Source organism: Magnolia sinica, chromosome 14 (genome assembly GCF_029962835.1).
Source record: "Magnolia sinica isolate HGM2019 chromosome 14, MsV1, whole genome shotgun sequence".
Lineage (NCBI taxonomy): Eukaryota > Viridiplantae > Streptophyta > Magnoliopsida > Magnoliales > Magnoliaceae > Magnolia > Magnolia sinica.
The window spans coordinates 75538766-75555666 of NC_080586.1; the positions used below are offsets into that span (position 1 = coordinate 75538766).

A 16901-nucleotide genomic window follows, 5' to 3' on the forward strand; every position below is an offset into this window, starting at 1 on the left:
TTTAGAGATGGTAAGCTTGTTTTTCTCTTTCTCATTTTTTTTTCTATTTTTTCTTTCTATAACTTTTTGGTCCATGCAAACTTCATTTTTTGGTGATCTTGTATGGTCTAGTTTGACCAAACCAATGAACTTGTTGATCCATTGATTGGTGCTACTTGAGGAGAGTGACGTCCACCGTTGAAGCCTTCCTAAGGTCTACTGTGATTTTTATTTGAGATCCAACCTATTCATAAGTTAACACGGATATTAAAGAAGGGAAAACAAAAATATCGGCTTGATCGAAAACTTTTGTGGCCCATAGAAGTTTTTAATGGTGGAGTGACTTGCTCCTCTGTATTCTGTGGTGGGGTCCACTCGAGTTTTGGATCATACCGCGATAAATAGTGGGGATAATGATCTCCACTGTTGAAACCTTGCTAGGCCCCACAGTGGTTTAAGTTCGGCTTGAAATAATCTGAATTGCTATTTGGGGTTGGATCTTCATTGTGGATGGAAAGGGGTTATTCCAATGATGGTCATTTCAATTTCATTGAATTGAATGATTTCAATTCAATTGAGCATCCAAATGCAGCCTGGTGTGTGCGATTTATGTTATTTCAGTCTTTCTTAAACATGGTCTTTCCATACTCAACTGGCTTACCAATCTTGGAAAAAAAAAAAAAAAAACTCAACTAGCTTACCCCATTTGCAACAATCGAGCAAACTGAGCAAACTGGAATGAATTCCACGCTCTTGTATTTGTCAGAATTTGCTTGTTGGTTTGGAGATGTTAAGTCCTAACTAATAAGAAATTATGACTGTTTCCAATTCATGCACATAAGCACATTTGGTGGGATGTTGTTAGGCTTGGAAGATTCAAACAAGAAACATGTAACTGTGGACTAGATGAGTTGGATTCATGAATTGAACAAATTGAAGTTGCAAAAAAAATAAATAAAAATAAAAAAAATAAAAATAAAAAGAAGTAATAATGCCCTGAATTGAATGGACTTATTTTGCAAAGTGATATCAGCAAATTTAATTCTATAGGCATCCCATGAATAATTGCTGACTAATCCCATTTCAAATCAATCATGAAACTGAAAACTATTAGCAATATTTCTATCAATCTGATGTGTACGTGCTTTTGTTATTTGTGTTGTTAGAAATTTTGATTGTTAAGTTTTGAGCAGTGGAGTGTGTTTCAATCTAAATAGAACTGATAACCAACAAATGGTCCTAGCGAATCTAAATAGAACTGATCACCAGCGAGTCATAGTGGACCATGGACATTATAAAGGTGTTAGATTCGCATCAGTCGAGATCTATTTGGCCCATCAGCTAATTGCAGATCCGTCTTTTCAAGTGAGATGAACGAGTTTCAAAACAAAACAGTCTGCGGTTTTGAGAAGCGATTCCCAAGATGTATGTGTGTGTCAGGGGTCATCTGCACCTTGGAAGCATACAATGGAAGGTAAGGAAAACTCTCGAGTTCCCTTCTTTGAATCATAAAAAGGTATTTGTGCTGAATCCCATGCATTGGCAATATTAGGCATGCTCATGAGCAAGACATGCATAATTCCATAAAAATTGATGGAGCAGACCTGGATGTACGTCGGAGATATTCCGATGTTGAGGGGGGGGGTCCTTGGAAGGTAGGAACCGCTGTTATGACCATGATGAAGCTGTCTATTTCCTATGGACAGCATTGGAGTGGCCTGGCCATTTGGACAGGCCGTGTTTATATCTGTATTTGCTCGAAATTGATGGAGTAGACCCAGATGTGCGTCGGAGCTATCTGGATGAGCGGGGGTCCCTGGAAGGTGGGAACCGCTATTATGACCATGATGAAGCTATGCATTTTCTATGGACAGCATTGGAGGGGCCTGGCCAATTGGAGCAGGCCGTGTTTATATTTGTATTTGCAAGGACCACACCCTTAACCTAAACCATACCCTAAACCTATTTTCAATTCCCTAAAGCTATAACCTATAACCTATAACTTATAACCTAAACCTAAACCTAACCTAAACCTATAACCTAAACTTAAACCTAAACCTAAACCTAACCTAAACCTATAACCTTAACCTAAACCACACCCTAAACCTAATCTAAACCTATAACCTTAACCTAAAACCTGAACTTAAACCTAAAACCTAAATGTATTCTCAAATCCTTAAACCTAAACCACAACCTAATCCTAATCTCAACTCCTTAACCTCAACCTAAACCTAAACTTGAAAACCCAATCTCGAACCCGAACACAATTTCCTAAACCTAAACCTTAACCTATTCTAAATTCCCTAAAGCTATAACCTATAACCTATAACCTATAACCTAAACTTAAACCTATAACCTAAACCTATAACCTTAACCTAAACCTAAAACCTAAATCTCAATGTATTCTCAAATCCCTAAACCTAAACATACACCTAATCCTAATCTCAACTCCCTAACCTAAACCTAAAACTAAACTTGAAAACCCAAACCTAAACCCGATCCCGAACCCGATTTCCTAAACCTAAACCTTAACCAATTCTCAATTCCCAAAAACTATAACCTATAACATATAACTTATAACCTAAACCTCAACCTTAACCTAAACCTAAACCTGAACCTTAACCTAAACCTATAACCTTAACCTAAAACCTAAAACCTAAACCTAAACCTAAAACCTAAATGTATTCTCAAATCCCTAAACCTAAACCTACACATAATCCTAATCTCAACTCTCTAACCTAAACCTAAACCTAAACTTAAAAACCTAAACATAAACCCAAACCCGAACTCAATTTCCTAAACCTAAACCTTAACCTATTCTCAATTCCCTAAACCTATAGCTTATAACCTAAACCAAAACCTTAACCTAAACCTAAACCTAAACCTAAACCTATACCTATAACCTTAACCTAAACCAAAACCTATGACCTAAAACCTTAACCTATAACCTAAACCTTAACCTAAACCTCTAACCTTAACCTAAAACCTAAAACCTAAACCTAAACCTAAAACCTAAATGTATTCTCAAATCCCTAAACCTAAACCTACACCTAATCCTAATCTCAACTCCCTAACCTAAACCTAAACCTAAACTTGAAAACCCAAACATAAACCCGATCCCGAACCCAAACCCGATTTCCTAAACCTAAACCTTAACCTATTCTCAATTCCCTAAACCTAAACCTTAACCTAAACCTTAACCTATACCTATAACCTTAACCTAAACCAAAACCTATGACCTAAAACCTTAACCTATAACCTAAACCTAAACCTTAACTTAAACCTATAACCTAAAACCTAAACCTAAACCTAAAACCTAAATGTATTCTCAAATTCTTAAATCTAAACCTACACCTAATCCTAATCTTAACTCTCTAACCTAAACCTATACCTAAACTTAAAAACCCAAACATAAACCCGATCCCAAACTCGAACCCGAACCCGATTTCCTAAACCTAAACCTTAACCTATTCTCAATTCCCTAAACCTATATCTTAGAACCTAAACCTAAACCTAAACCTTAACATAAACCTAAATCTAAACCTATAACCTTAACCTAAACCAAAACCTATGACCTAAAACCTTAACCTATAACTTAAACCTAAACCTATAACCTTGAAATATAACCTAAAACCTAAACCTAAACCTAACACCTAAATGTATTCTCAGATCCCTAAACCTAAACCTACACCTAATCCTAATCTCAACTCCCTAACCTAAACCCATACCTAAACTTGAAAACCCAAACATAAACCCGATCCCGAACCTGAACCCGATTTCCTAAACCTAAACCTTAACCTATTCTCAATTCCCTAAACCTATATCTTATAACCTAAACCTAAACCTAAACCTAAACCTAAACCTTAACCTAAACCTAAACCTAAACCTATAACCTTAACCTAAACCAAAACCTATGACCTAAAACCTTAAGCATGAACCTAAACCTCAACCTTAACCTAAACCTAAACCTAAACCTTAACCTAAACCTATAACCTTAACCTATAACCTAAAACCTTAACCTAAACCTAAAACCTAAATGTATTCTTAAATCCCTAAACCTAAACTTACATCTAATCGTAATCTCAACTCTCTAACCTAAACTTGAAAACCCAAACATAAACCTGATCCCGAACCTGAACCCGATTTCATAAACCTAAACCTTAACCTATTCTCAATTCCCTAAACTTATAGCTTATAACCTAAACCTAAACCTAAACCTAAACCTTAACCTAAACCAAAACCTATGACATAAAACCTTAACCTATAACCTAAACCTAAACCTAAACCTAAACCTTAACCTAAACCTAAAACCTAAACCTAAACCTAAAACTTAAATGTATTCTCAAATTCCTAAACTTAAACCTACACCTAATCCTAATCTCAACTCCCTAACCTAAACCTAAACCTAAACTTAAAAATACAAACATAAACCCGATCCCGAACCCAATTTCCTAAACCTAAACCTTAACCTATTCTCAATTCCCTAAAAATATAGCTTATAACCTAAACCTAAACCTTAACCTAAACCTAAACCTAAACCTTAACCTAAACCTATAACCTTAACCTAAACCAAAACCTATGACCTAAAACCTTAACCTATAACATAAACCTCAACCTTAACCTAAACCTCGACCTTAACCTTAACTTAAACCTATAACCTTAACCTATAACCTAAAACCTAAACCTAAACCTAAAACCTAAATGTATTCTCAAATCCCTAAACCTAAACTTACACCTAATCCTAATCTCAACTCCCTAACCTAAACCTATACCTAAACTTGAAAACCCAAACATAAACCCGATCCCAAACCCTTACCCGATTTTCTAAACCTAAATCTTAACCTATTCTCAATTTCCTAAACCTATATCTTATAACCTAAACCTAAACCTAAACCTTAACCTAAACCTAAACCTAAACCTATAACCTTAACCTAAACCTATAACCTTAACTTAAACCAAAAGCTATAACCTATAACCTAAACCTAAACCTAAACCTAAACCTTAACCTAAAACTTAAAACCTAAACCTAAACCTAAAACCTAAATGTATTCTCAAATCCCTAAACCTAAACCTACACCTAATCCTAATCTCAACTCTCTAACCTAAACCCAAACCTAAACTTGAAAACCCAAACCTAAACCCGATCCCGAACCCGAACCCGATTTCCTAAACCTAAACCTTAACCTATTCTCAATTCCCTAAACCTATAGCTTATAATCTAAACTTAAACCTTAACCTAAACCTAAACCTTAACTTATACCTATAACCTTAACCTAAACCAAAACCTATGACCTAAAACCTTAACCTATAACCTAAACCTAAACCTAAACCTATAACCTTAACCTAAAACCTAAAACCTAAACCTAAACCTAAAACCTAAATGTATTCTCAAATCCCTAAACCTAAACCTACACCTAATCCTAATCTCAACTCCCTAACCTAAACCTATACCTAAACTTGAAAACCCAAACATAAACCCGATCCCGAACCCAAACCCGATTTCCTAAACCTAATCCTTAACCTATAGCCTAAACCTTAACCTATAACCTATAACCTAAACTCAATTCCCTAAACCTAAACCTATGACCTAAACCTAAACATAAAACTTAAACCTAAACCTAAAACATAAAACCTAAACCTAAACCTAAACCTAAAACGTAAATGTATTCTCAAATCCTTAAACCTACAACTAGAGTCGCAAACGCCAATAGGAAGAATCTTTCGGCGATTTCACAACCCACCTGGTGAGTACCCAAGTTTGTATTTGGGTCATGTTATTTACAACATCTGAATTTCTTCTAGCCATACTTGCAACTTGAATTATTTCATGGGTTTTGGGATCTGAAATTTAGCAAATGTCTAACCATTTTTAAAAGAACACTACCACAAAAAATTTCTATATCAGCAGTGTCTTAATGCATGGTTTTGCCCCATTTTCATCTACATATCATTCATAGGGCAACTAATAGAAAATTCGAACGATTCTATACTGGCAAAGTAAGCATACATTAAGTTTCTTCCTGTCCTATGTAGGGCTTTGACAAACTGAAAGAGACAGTTGAGAAGTGGGAGGACATAACAAAGGCACCGGCACGATTTAATCTAAAGCTTTTTGCTGACAAAGACACGTATGAAGCTATGGATGAACTTGCAAAGTTGCAGAACAAGACTGCTTACCAGCTGGCCATGAAAGTCATCCATAACTGAAATGAAAGTGTTTCTCTTGCCTTGCTTCAATCTGAGGTAGTTCATATGAGGCCAGAGTTCACCATTGCTGAATGGTTCTTGGTTCACCATTGCTGAATGATCTTATAACTGTTCACCATTAGTAATTGCTTCAATATGAGGTAGCTCATATGTGATTGTAATTGAATGAATGAATGATTATGTAGGTGATAATTGAATGAATGAATGATTGTAATTGAATGAATGAATGATTATGCAGGTGGTAATTGAATGAATGAATGATTATGATGGTGATAATTAAATGAATGAATGATTATGAAGGTGGTAATTGAATGAATGATTATAAAAAAAAAAAATTAATGTAGGCTATAGCTACGGATATTAACCGTAGCTGATATAAACTTCGGGATATTGTTACAGATCCAACACTACTTTTAGCTACCAATAATATCCGTAGCTGTAGTTTTTTTGGCTACAGAAAAATTTGCTACGGATTAAATCCGTAGCCATAGGTTTTAGACTTATTGTTTCGGGACTTACGACGACGGTCGTGTCACAGACGTGTTACGAATTTAATCCGTAGCTATAGGTCTATGGCTACGGATTTAATCCGTAGCCTTTGCCCATTTTTCTGGTAGTGCCGCCAACAGCCCAAGGGCCCTGAATGTTGCTGCCAAGGGCTTCAATGTCTCTCCAGAGAGTACATCTGAGAATCTTATTGCATCACGCGTATACAATAGAGAGAACAATCGGAACATTAGGATGCTATAAACACAAACTGAAGGATACCATCTGGTTAGAGGAATGCAACAAGGAAACATTAAGGAAATGACGATAGAATACCCAGATTTTCCCTTCAGATTCCGCATTTGAAAGGGACGTATGAAAACCCAACTTGAGCCCTACAGCAACTCTCCTATCTTCACTTAACATGGGCTCAAGAATCGCCACTATGCTAAGATTATAATGGATGATTATAATATGGGCTCAAGAGTCGCCACTATGCCAGGATTATAATGGATAATTATAACATCAGCTCAAGAATCGCCACTATGTAATGGATAATTAACATGATCTAGTCTAGCATGTCATAAATATACAAAATTCACTATATAAACGGAAACATCATTATTATTATTAATATTCAGTTTAATCATACCATTACATGAATATACTTTGCCTGCAAACATACCATTCTTGGTGATAACCAACTTATCAGAGTCAATCACTATTTTGAATCCTCTCTTATTAAGAAGATCGCCTGATACTAGATTTTTAGATATGTTAGGTACATGCAATATATTTGTTAGTGTCAGTCTTTTGCCTGATGCAAACTGAAGCTCTACCGTTCCTTTTCCAACAACGTTCGCACGAATATTATTACCCATCTTCACTTCTTGTCCAGTTGTTATACCTTCATATGTCTTGAAGATGTTTCGGTCCTTCGATATATGAATGGTTGCACCAGTATCTAGCCACCATCCACCATTGGATATTACTGTGTTAGCTTCAGTAACCATTGCTACAAGTTGGTCTTCTACCATGTTAGCCTGAGCTTTCAGTTGTTTCTTCCTATGTCGACATTCTTTTATGTAGTGTTCAGGCTTATTGCAGAAGTGACACTTGCCTTTTTTCTTTCCCTTTTTCTTAAACTTTGTATCTTTCTTTGGGGGAATAGATTTGGAGTTTTAAGATTTTGGTTTGTCATCTTCTACTATATTTGCTTTGGAATGATTTTCTGAAGCACTTTCTTTCTTATCTCGGTTTCTGGACTCTTCTTCTATACGAAGATGTCGTTGAACCCTTCAAAAGTGTACTTCCTTTCATCATGTTTTAGTTCCTTTTTATAATCAAACCATGATGAGGGTAATTTTCTAATTACTACACTGACCAAGAATTCTTCAGGAAGATCTATCCCACCAATCTTCAATTCATCAACCAAGTTTTGTAGTTCGGTTACTTGGGAGAGAATTGGCTAATCATTTTTAAACTTGAAGTGGACACAATTGTCGATCAGAAATTTCTAAGTACTGATCTCTTCAGTTTTATATTTTTAATCCAATTTTGTCCATAGAGCTTTAACAGAGGATATTTTACGGTACGAATTATAGATATAATTAGAGAGGGCGTTTAGGATATGACTTTTGCATAGAAAATCATCCTCCTTCTTTTTCTTCCGTTCTTCCTTCACTTGATTTAAGTCGTCTTCTTTTGGCTCGGGTAGAGAAGACAGATCATCATCTAGAATGTAGGATAACTTGAGAATAGTGAGAAAGAAAAACATCTTCTGCAGCCATCTTGAGAAGAATTGACAGTCGAAACGATCCAGTCGTATAAAGTCTTGGTTCATAATTTGAATGGAATGAATTGCCTCCATTGTGAAAAGATATCAACTATCTGTCTTGAATGTTAGAAAAGTAAGTGTTTCTTGTACACAACGGAGGATAGAAGAAAACGATAACGAAACAATCAGATCTATCAGGTTCAAGGCTTGACTTAAATAGTTAATTTCTCAAGACAAATTTGCTGCCATTTTTCTGAAATTTTCAGCAAGTGCAAACTAAGGAAATCTGCAAATTATCTTCAGGATACAATGAACTCTCAATCCGATTTTTAACACGAAAATTTGCACATTTAAGTGTTGAACAAATCTCTAGTTTTGACACTGATATGCCTTAAAACGTTCAGAAAAAATTCAGTAAGAGATCAGATCGAGAGTAATTGCACAGAAGATGATATAATCTTAAGGATAAGAGTATTTTCGTCTGGATTATAGTATATAGGATTTATATCAATTGAAAGGTTATGGATTTCTTCCTGAAGAGGTACTAAAGAGCCTCTTCAAGAAATCCATACCCATTCACAGTAAATAATTGCCTTTCCATGAAAGGACATGACTCTTTGTCCTATGGCAGTTATTTCTGTACCCATTCAGACAGGAGCAGTTATCCAACAGAAAAAAATTGTATCCGCATAAGCGACACGTGGCATAGGTGCCACATGTACAATCACGTCATAATTACTCTCAATTATAAAAAAGGTAATAAAACATCAGGTTAGACCCCGGTTCAATACCAGTTGAACCATGGCCCAAAAAAGTTTGAACCGTATGCCAAAAAGACTAAGGCTCTTATTGCTCCTTGCGACGATACACACGTGCTAAGTGCTAAGTGCACCTAATAAAGTGCCAAGAAGCGCCCAAGCAGCCCTACAGCCCACGCCGCGCTCGCAGACGGTGTAAAGATATTTAAACCCTGGTTGCATAAGCAAAAACTTCTTCTCTTACTGACTGGCTATACACACTATTTATGAAAATTTTAAATAATTAATATATTTATTTACTTTCTAAAAATAACTTTTATTTTTGAAATTTATTTTTATTCTAAAAACATAACATAAGGCATATAATATGAAAGGGTAAATCCACTTTAGATCGGTAATTCACATTTGGCCATTCAGTGCTTCCTAACTTCCCTAGAGCATCTGCAACCGTGTTGACCTAACGCAGAACATGTAAAATCGCAAAGGGGCGGGAGAACTAAATGATAGCTAAATGATACCATAAGTTCCAAGAGAATTATGACGAGGGATTTTCTATAGCTTCCACTAGAGACTCATGGGCACATGTGTTTCCACATGTGCACCTATGTACCCATGTAAATGATGTGGAAACACATGTGCACCCATTTACGCAACAAAAAGGCAAGGCCCCACCTATCATCCGAGCTCAAAAGAAGGACCGTACACCAAAAACAAGAAAACCAAACAAAACCTGAATGACCTTATGGATTACCTGTTTTACCAAACCAAACCAAACAAGAGGCCATACATCAATGCTTAGAACTCAATACTACACTCATTATGGATTACCTGTTTTACCAAACTTCTAACAGGTTATCCTATCAAAGTGATTTGAAAGGGATGCGCAATCAAAGTTGGGCCTGGTTGATAAACAATTCATATCAACACTTATTCAATATGAACCATCAATTTTCCAAACATCTAATTTGACGGTTAGAATTATCTTTCCAAAGTGATTTGAGAGTATGGGCAATCAAAGATGGGACCCACATGATAAACCATCTACACTAATGCTTAGACCTCTGTAAACTCAACATGAACCGTCTATTTTCTAAACCACTAGCCCATCAATTTTATTTTATTTTATTATTAAAAAAAAAAAAATTGTTGGGTTATCTAGTAGTTAGGAACATCACCACCTATATGTGTGTATATACATATAGGTATATATATACATGCAGAGAGAGAGACCTCACCTCCTACCATGGATTGTGTGCTCCGAAGGTGAGTGCCAGTGCAACTGTGTACATTAAATAAAGGCCATGTGTTTTCATCACATGTGTTGATGCATGCCTATATTGGCGGATTAGTTTAATTAAAGTGCGAGGGTGTCTTTATGGCCAGCCTCACATAATGAGTGGCTAGGATCTTGCACGGTCTCCCATGTTCGCACAAATGCCGCTATTCTCCTCTTAAATCCATTGTGAGGCGTTTCTCCTTAGTGTTTTCTTTTTTCAATTTATCGTGCAGCATGATTTCGAGTTGGAAATTTTTCCCAGGGAAACTGGGGGGACGCGGATTGGCTAGTAGCCCCACTCTCAGTACACGCTAGGCTATGAAGGGCCCATCAGGATGCATGAGTTTTTATTCCCAACATCTATATATTTTGCCAAATCATTTTAGAATATAAAACAAAAAATAAATAAATAAGAAGACAGATTCAAGACCCAAGTGGACCACGTCACAGGATGCAACAGTGGTTATAACTCCTGTAGGCCGACTGTGATGTACCTGTTTGTCCGTATCATTCATTCCTTTTCTCTTATCATTTCAAATTATGCGTAAAAAATGAAACAGTTCTAAACACTCAAGTACATCACATGACTCTTACATTTAATGTTTTTATTTGGTGCACGTACCTTCCAATGATAGTAAGGAATGGATGAATGATGTGAATAAACAAATACACCATGGTATACCCACCCAGAGAAATACCGTGAGAGAGCGGCGGTATGACACGGCACATCCCGTTCATAAGGTTGCAAGATCACCTAGCATTGGATGAAGGAAATACAAATGGTACCATTTGATTCAAAACTTTGTGATTTGTGAAGTTTTCGACGTGGCTACTTGGGCCTTGGACGTGTCACATGATCTGGGCTTACATCTTGAAATGATATGAAAAAGATAGATAAAAGGTGTGGATAAAACCTATACATCGTACTACCCTCTCAGAGCCGCTGCAGTCCGTGCCGTGGACAGCCAAGGTGGTACCCGATCCGTATCTATTTTGGCAGTAGATGTATTTATGATCGTCTTAGACATTTTCAACATACCGTCGCATCACATCTAAGAAAAATGTAAAATGCGGTGCATGCTATTTCGAGGTTGTTAAGGAAACGGATTGGCTACTCCCCTGACACCAGCCCGGTGGCTGATGGTCGGTGCTACATGGGGCCTGCCATCATGTATGTGTTTCATACATTTTGTTTATCCATTTTTTAAAATCATTTTATAGCTTCTTACTAAAAATGAGAGGAATATAAATGCCAGGTGGACTACACCACAGTAAAACAATAGTGATTGGATATTCATCATTAAAATCCTCTTCAGACCCACTGTATTGTTTATTTGATATCCAATTTGTTAATTAGGTCATACAGCCCCAAATAAAAGAAAATAAACAAAGATCAGCTTGATTCAAAACTTTTATGGTCTTCGAAAAGTTTTTAATGATATTCATTCAACACTGTTTCATATGATATGGTCCACTTGAGATTGGGATATACCTTTTTTTTTTTTTACCATATTATAAAATGATATGTGAAAATAAACCTACATCATGGATGAAACACATAAACCATGGTGAGGCCACAGAGCACCGTCCACCAGCCATTGGCCGGTGGAAGGGAGTAGCCGATCCGTTCCCCTGTGGACAGCCAGGGTAATACCCGATCCGTGTCTATTTTGGCCGTAAATGCATTTATGGCCGTCAACCCATCACATCTAAGAAAAATGTAAAATGTGGCACACGTCACGTGCTACTTCGGAGTTGTTAAACGGTCAGAAAAACATGGAACCTCCATTTACTGAGACTGATCGTTCGCTTCATGTGTACACGCTTTTATAAAAGTGGATGACCCTGCCGTATTCACTGTAACCTACCTAGGTGGCCTTAGACATTATAATTTCCCAATTGGAAGGGTGTTGTTGGGGTCAGCCTCACTCAGAGACTTTTGTGTTGAAAAAATATTATTTTTTAAAAATTGTGGCAGTACCCTTTGAATAATGATACAGGGTGACGAAGCTTACTAAGGAAAGAGTACATTTTCTCCTGGGTCACCGCTCGTATCTCGTCATTTTCTTGAAGGTTCTAGAGGACTCTGTTTTTTTTCTCTTTTTTTTTTTCGGGTTTGTCCTGCAACACAACCGCTTGAAACTTGGAAGGAACAACTGGTGGATTGAGGTCGTCTATCAAGTGCGACCATTTTTAACGAAGTGGGGCAGAGTGAAAGACAAGAAATCATTTTGTTCTAAAAAATAATCATTGAATTTATAAAAAGAATAAAATTTTTTAAATAATAAACAAAAGTGAATATATATATATATATATATATATATATATATATATATATATATATATTATATGTGTGTGTGTGTGTGTGTGTGTGTTGACCATTCTTAATCTAATTTATAATAGGTAAATTTTTCTATAGTAAAAATTGCTTAAATAGTAAAAATATACTTAAACCTAATCAAACTCGTAAGAAAAGGGACTCCAGATCATAATTGGATTCTTAAAACTTTGAAATTAAAAAATTAATAATAAATTTTAATATAAAATTCTAATTTGATTTGATTTCTAAAATGATTGAATTTTAAAAAGTTGTGCGGACGTTAGCAAAATTAAACCTTAGGCAATTGGTCCAGACACGGAGCTTCTTGATTACTTTTCAATTTTATCCATTTACCCAATAGAGCTCCACCTTAAAGTTGCAATCTTATCCCTCTATTAATGAATCATCATGCATTTACCCCTCCTACATCAGTACATATCCTCTAGTTAAAGATAACTAATCTTCAAAATAATCATTGGTTGCATATGATCCATCAGCAAATGACACTTAATAATGAGAAAGATACTACCATGCTTTTAGAAAAATTAATAACATAAGCATGATTATTGATTTTCACGAATATCTGTCGGTGGGATCAAGAACATAGTTGGACCAATCTCACAGCTGGAATCATCAACTACCCAGCTTGGATTCATGCTGGAAAACATGTTATTTTAGGAATGTATTTATAATATTTTGAATGACTTAACCTTCCACAAATATTTTATTATATCGTTGCACAGGTGTTGAACGCTCGTACCAATTCCTTGTCGGCAGGAAAAGAAATTAACCTTTTCACAGTTGCTTCAAATGACCACTCTCCCGCGATTTTTAGCAAACCTTGTCCTCAACTTGCACTTTCACACGCATTTGATGTACGGATTCTCATTATTTAGACATCCATCATTGTTTGTTAGTCCAAAGCCATTCTTAAGAGCTTAGGTGCAGAATCACATTACTTGAGGATCATGGATGCAGATTGGCTGGTGACCCTTACACCTAATAGCTGGTGGAAAAGCCCTGTGGGGCCCACCATAATGCATGTGCTTTATCTGCAATGTCCATCCACTCCGCTAGCCCATTTTAGGTATGAATCTGAAAACAAGGCAGATTCAAAGCTTAGGTGGACCACATCACAGAAACAGTGGATATTGAAGGCTTACCATTGAAAACTTCCTGGGTCCAATCACAATGTTTGTTTATCATCTAACCTGTTCATAAAGTCACATGAATGATGGGAAAACATGAATATCATATTGATCCAAAACTTTTTGTAGCCTTCAAGAGGTTTCAAATATGAGGCATACAATCATTGTTTCTAATGATGTGGTCGGAAACGGATTGGATACCCCTTACACTAGCCAATAGGTGGTGATTGGTGCTCCGTGGGCCCCATCATGATGTATGTGTTTCATCTATCTTGTCCATCTATTTTTACATATCATTTTACAGTATGAAACCAAAATGAGATATATCTCAATCTTAAGTGGACCACATTACAGGAAATAGTGTTGAATGAGCGTCGACCATTAAAAAATATTTTGGGGCCATAAAATTTTGGATCAACCTGATTTTTGTTTTTTTCCTTCATCTGGGTTGTATAACCTAATCAACATAGTGGATGTTAAATAAACAGTACAGTGGGCCTTAGGAGGATTTTAATGATGGATATCCAACCATTATTTTTTTCATGTGGTGTGGTCCACTTGAGATTTATATACCTCTCATTTTTAGGATCAAGCCATAAAATGATCGGTAAAAATGGATGAACGGAATGGATGAAACATATACATCATGGTGGGGCCCAAAGTGAATTGACCACGGCAACGCGGCTCATGTTAGGGGGAGTAGCCAATCCGTTTGCATGGATAAAACGGAAGCGGATTGCCTGGTGTACCTCACACCAGCTATATATATGTTGTATTGATGTCAGTAAGTTCTATGGATCTGATCATGAGATATGTGTTATATCCAAACTGTTCATCCATTTGACGAGCTCGTCTTAAGGCTTGAGAAGAAAAATAAGACAGATCTAACAATCAAGTGGATCACAATGCAAAAAGTAGTGGGGGATTGAACGTCTACCATTAAAACCTTTTTTAGGGTCATGGAAGTTTTGGATCAATATGAAATTTGCTTTTCCTCTTAGTTTAGGTCTTTGTGAACTTATGAACAGATGGGATGGAAAATAAACATTATGGTGAGCCCTACAAATTTTGTAAAGGTGAAAATCATTATCTCTGCTGTTATTTGTGGTGTGGTCCAGATAATCTCTAGATATGATTCATTTTTTTATAATACTCTAAAATGATCTCTAAAAATCGATAAACGGTGTAGATATAATAAATACATCACTGCAGCTATTTAGCTGGTGTGAGGTACACTAGCCAATCGGGCTTCCAGATAAAACATATGCATCGTGGTGGGTCCCACAGAGCTTTTCCACCAACTACCCAACTGGTGCAGGGGTCACTAGCCAATCCAAGTCCAAGGATCATACGATGCTGCAGATGTACAAGGCCGTTCTTGTTTTCACGTCGTCATAGAAATGAATATTTAATGTTATTATTATGTTATTAGGTGGTCCACAATCAAAATTAGAAAAACATAAAAATAAAATAATTCCAGACTTTGAACAGAAATGACTGACCATCACACGTTCTATAGTGCTGGCCACAGTCAATCACAGGAAAGTGTAATGAAGGCAGGAAGATTTGAATGCAGTTCATTATGGTGACCGTTGTCATGGGACCCTATTTGGTCTGTTGCCAGTTCATTTTGTTCCTGGTTGTATGATTGAAGAATCAAGGCCATCAATTTTGTTGGCCTTTAAGTGGATTGTAGCGCTATCCATCTGATATGTACTTCTTTCACATATAGGGCATGTTTGGATAGGAAGTTTTAAGAGTACAAAGTGTAGATTAAAAGTATAGTCATTATAATTTTTCAATATTTGTTTTAACTCATAATTTAACAAATACTTTAATAGTCAAATACAAATGTAATAAAAGAAAGACTAATTATTACAAGCTTATAATACATAGCGTAGAAATCTCATTTCCATTAGTGGAAAGTTATAGCATATTTTTTTGTTGATTAGACATCACAGTGATATAAGAGCCTATTTGTTTTAGAGCTTACATCACAATAATGTACTATAATATTATATAAATGGATGATGATTACCACTGCGACAATAGTAATTAAAAAAAAAGGGTATGCTATACTACTCTCATAGCTTTAATTTTTGAATATGCATGTAAAGTATACACCATGAATAGATACATTTGGATAATTTACATAATATGTGTTGTATCCACACTACCTACCCATTTTGCAATATCTTTTTAGAGCATGACTCCAAAAATAAGAAAGACGTGGACCACACCAAAGACACCAGTGGACAATGACACCCACCATTGAAACCTTCTTATAGCCTACTAAGATGTTTATTTTCCATCCAACTGGTTAATGAGGTCATATAGACTTAGATGAAGGGAAAACACAAATATCAGCTTCATCCCATGCTTCCGTCGACTGCAGGAAGTTTCAATAAAAGGCATTCAATTCCCACTGCTTTCTATGGTGTGATCAATTTCTGATTTGGATGTGCCTCACTTTTTGACTCTTTTCATAAACTGATCTCACAAGATGGATGGACAGTGCGGATATAACACATATGATGGTGGGCCCACAAAACTAAGCAATGTCAACGTACGTCCACCCATTTAAGTAATGGGTAATTCCAGCGGATTATTATGATTTGCTAGCTTGTTTGTCCAATCAATGATAAGAACCAACAATGTGAGTTTTACACCACGGTTGTTTTTTAAGGAGCCAAACAAGTAATAAAAGTATTATAACTGTACTTTTATCACGTGTGTATTCAGCCACAAGAAATCTCGGCTAAATTACCGTTTAAGTAAGTGATAAATATTGTAATTTATAATTATTGCACTTCTATAATTCATCACCATGCAATACAGCCATCCAAACACCCATATCCATAGCTCAAGTGGTAGACTGACTAAAAGATACCTCGTTTCAACACTATGGTCTTGGTATCAATTCCCTAGTGGGGGTGGCTAACACTGAAGT

The 16901-nt window shown here is 36.2% G+C and overlaps 1 pseudogene; it reads right to left on the minus strand.

The window, feature by feature from the left end:
- The window catches only part of LOC131225025 (alpha carbonic anhydrase 7-like), a 127579-nt pseudogene that overhangs the window by 26430 nt on the left and 84248 nt on the right, over positions 1-16901 (minus strand).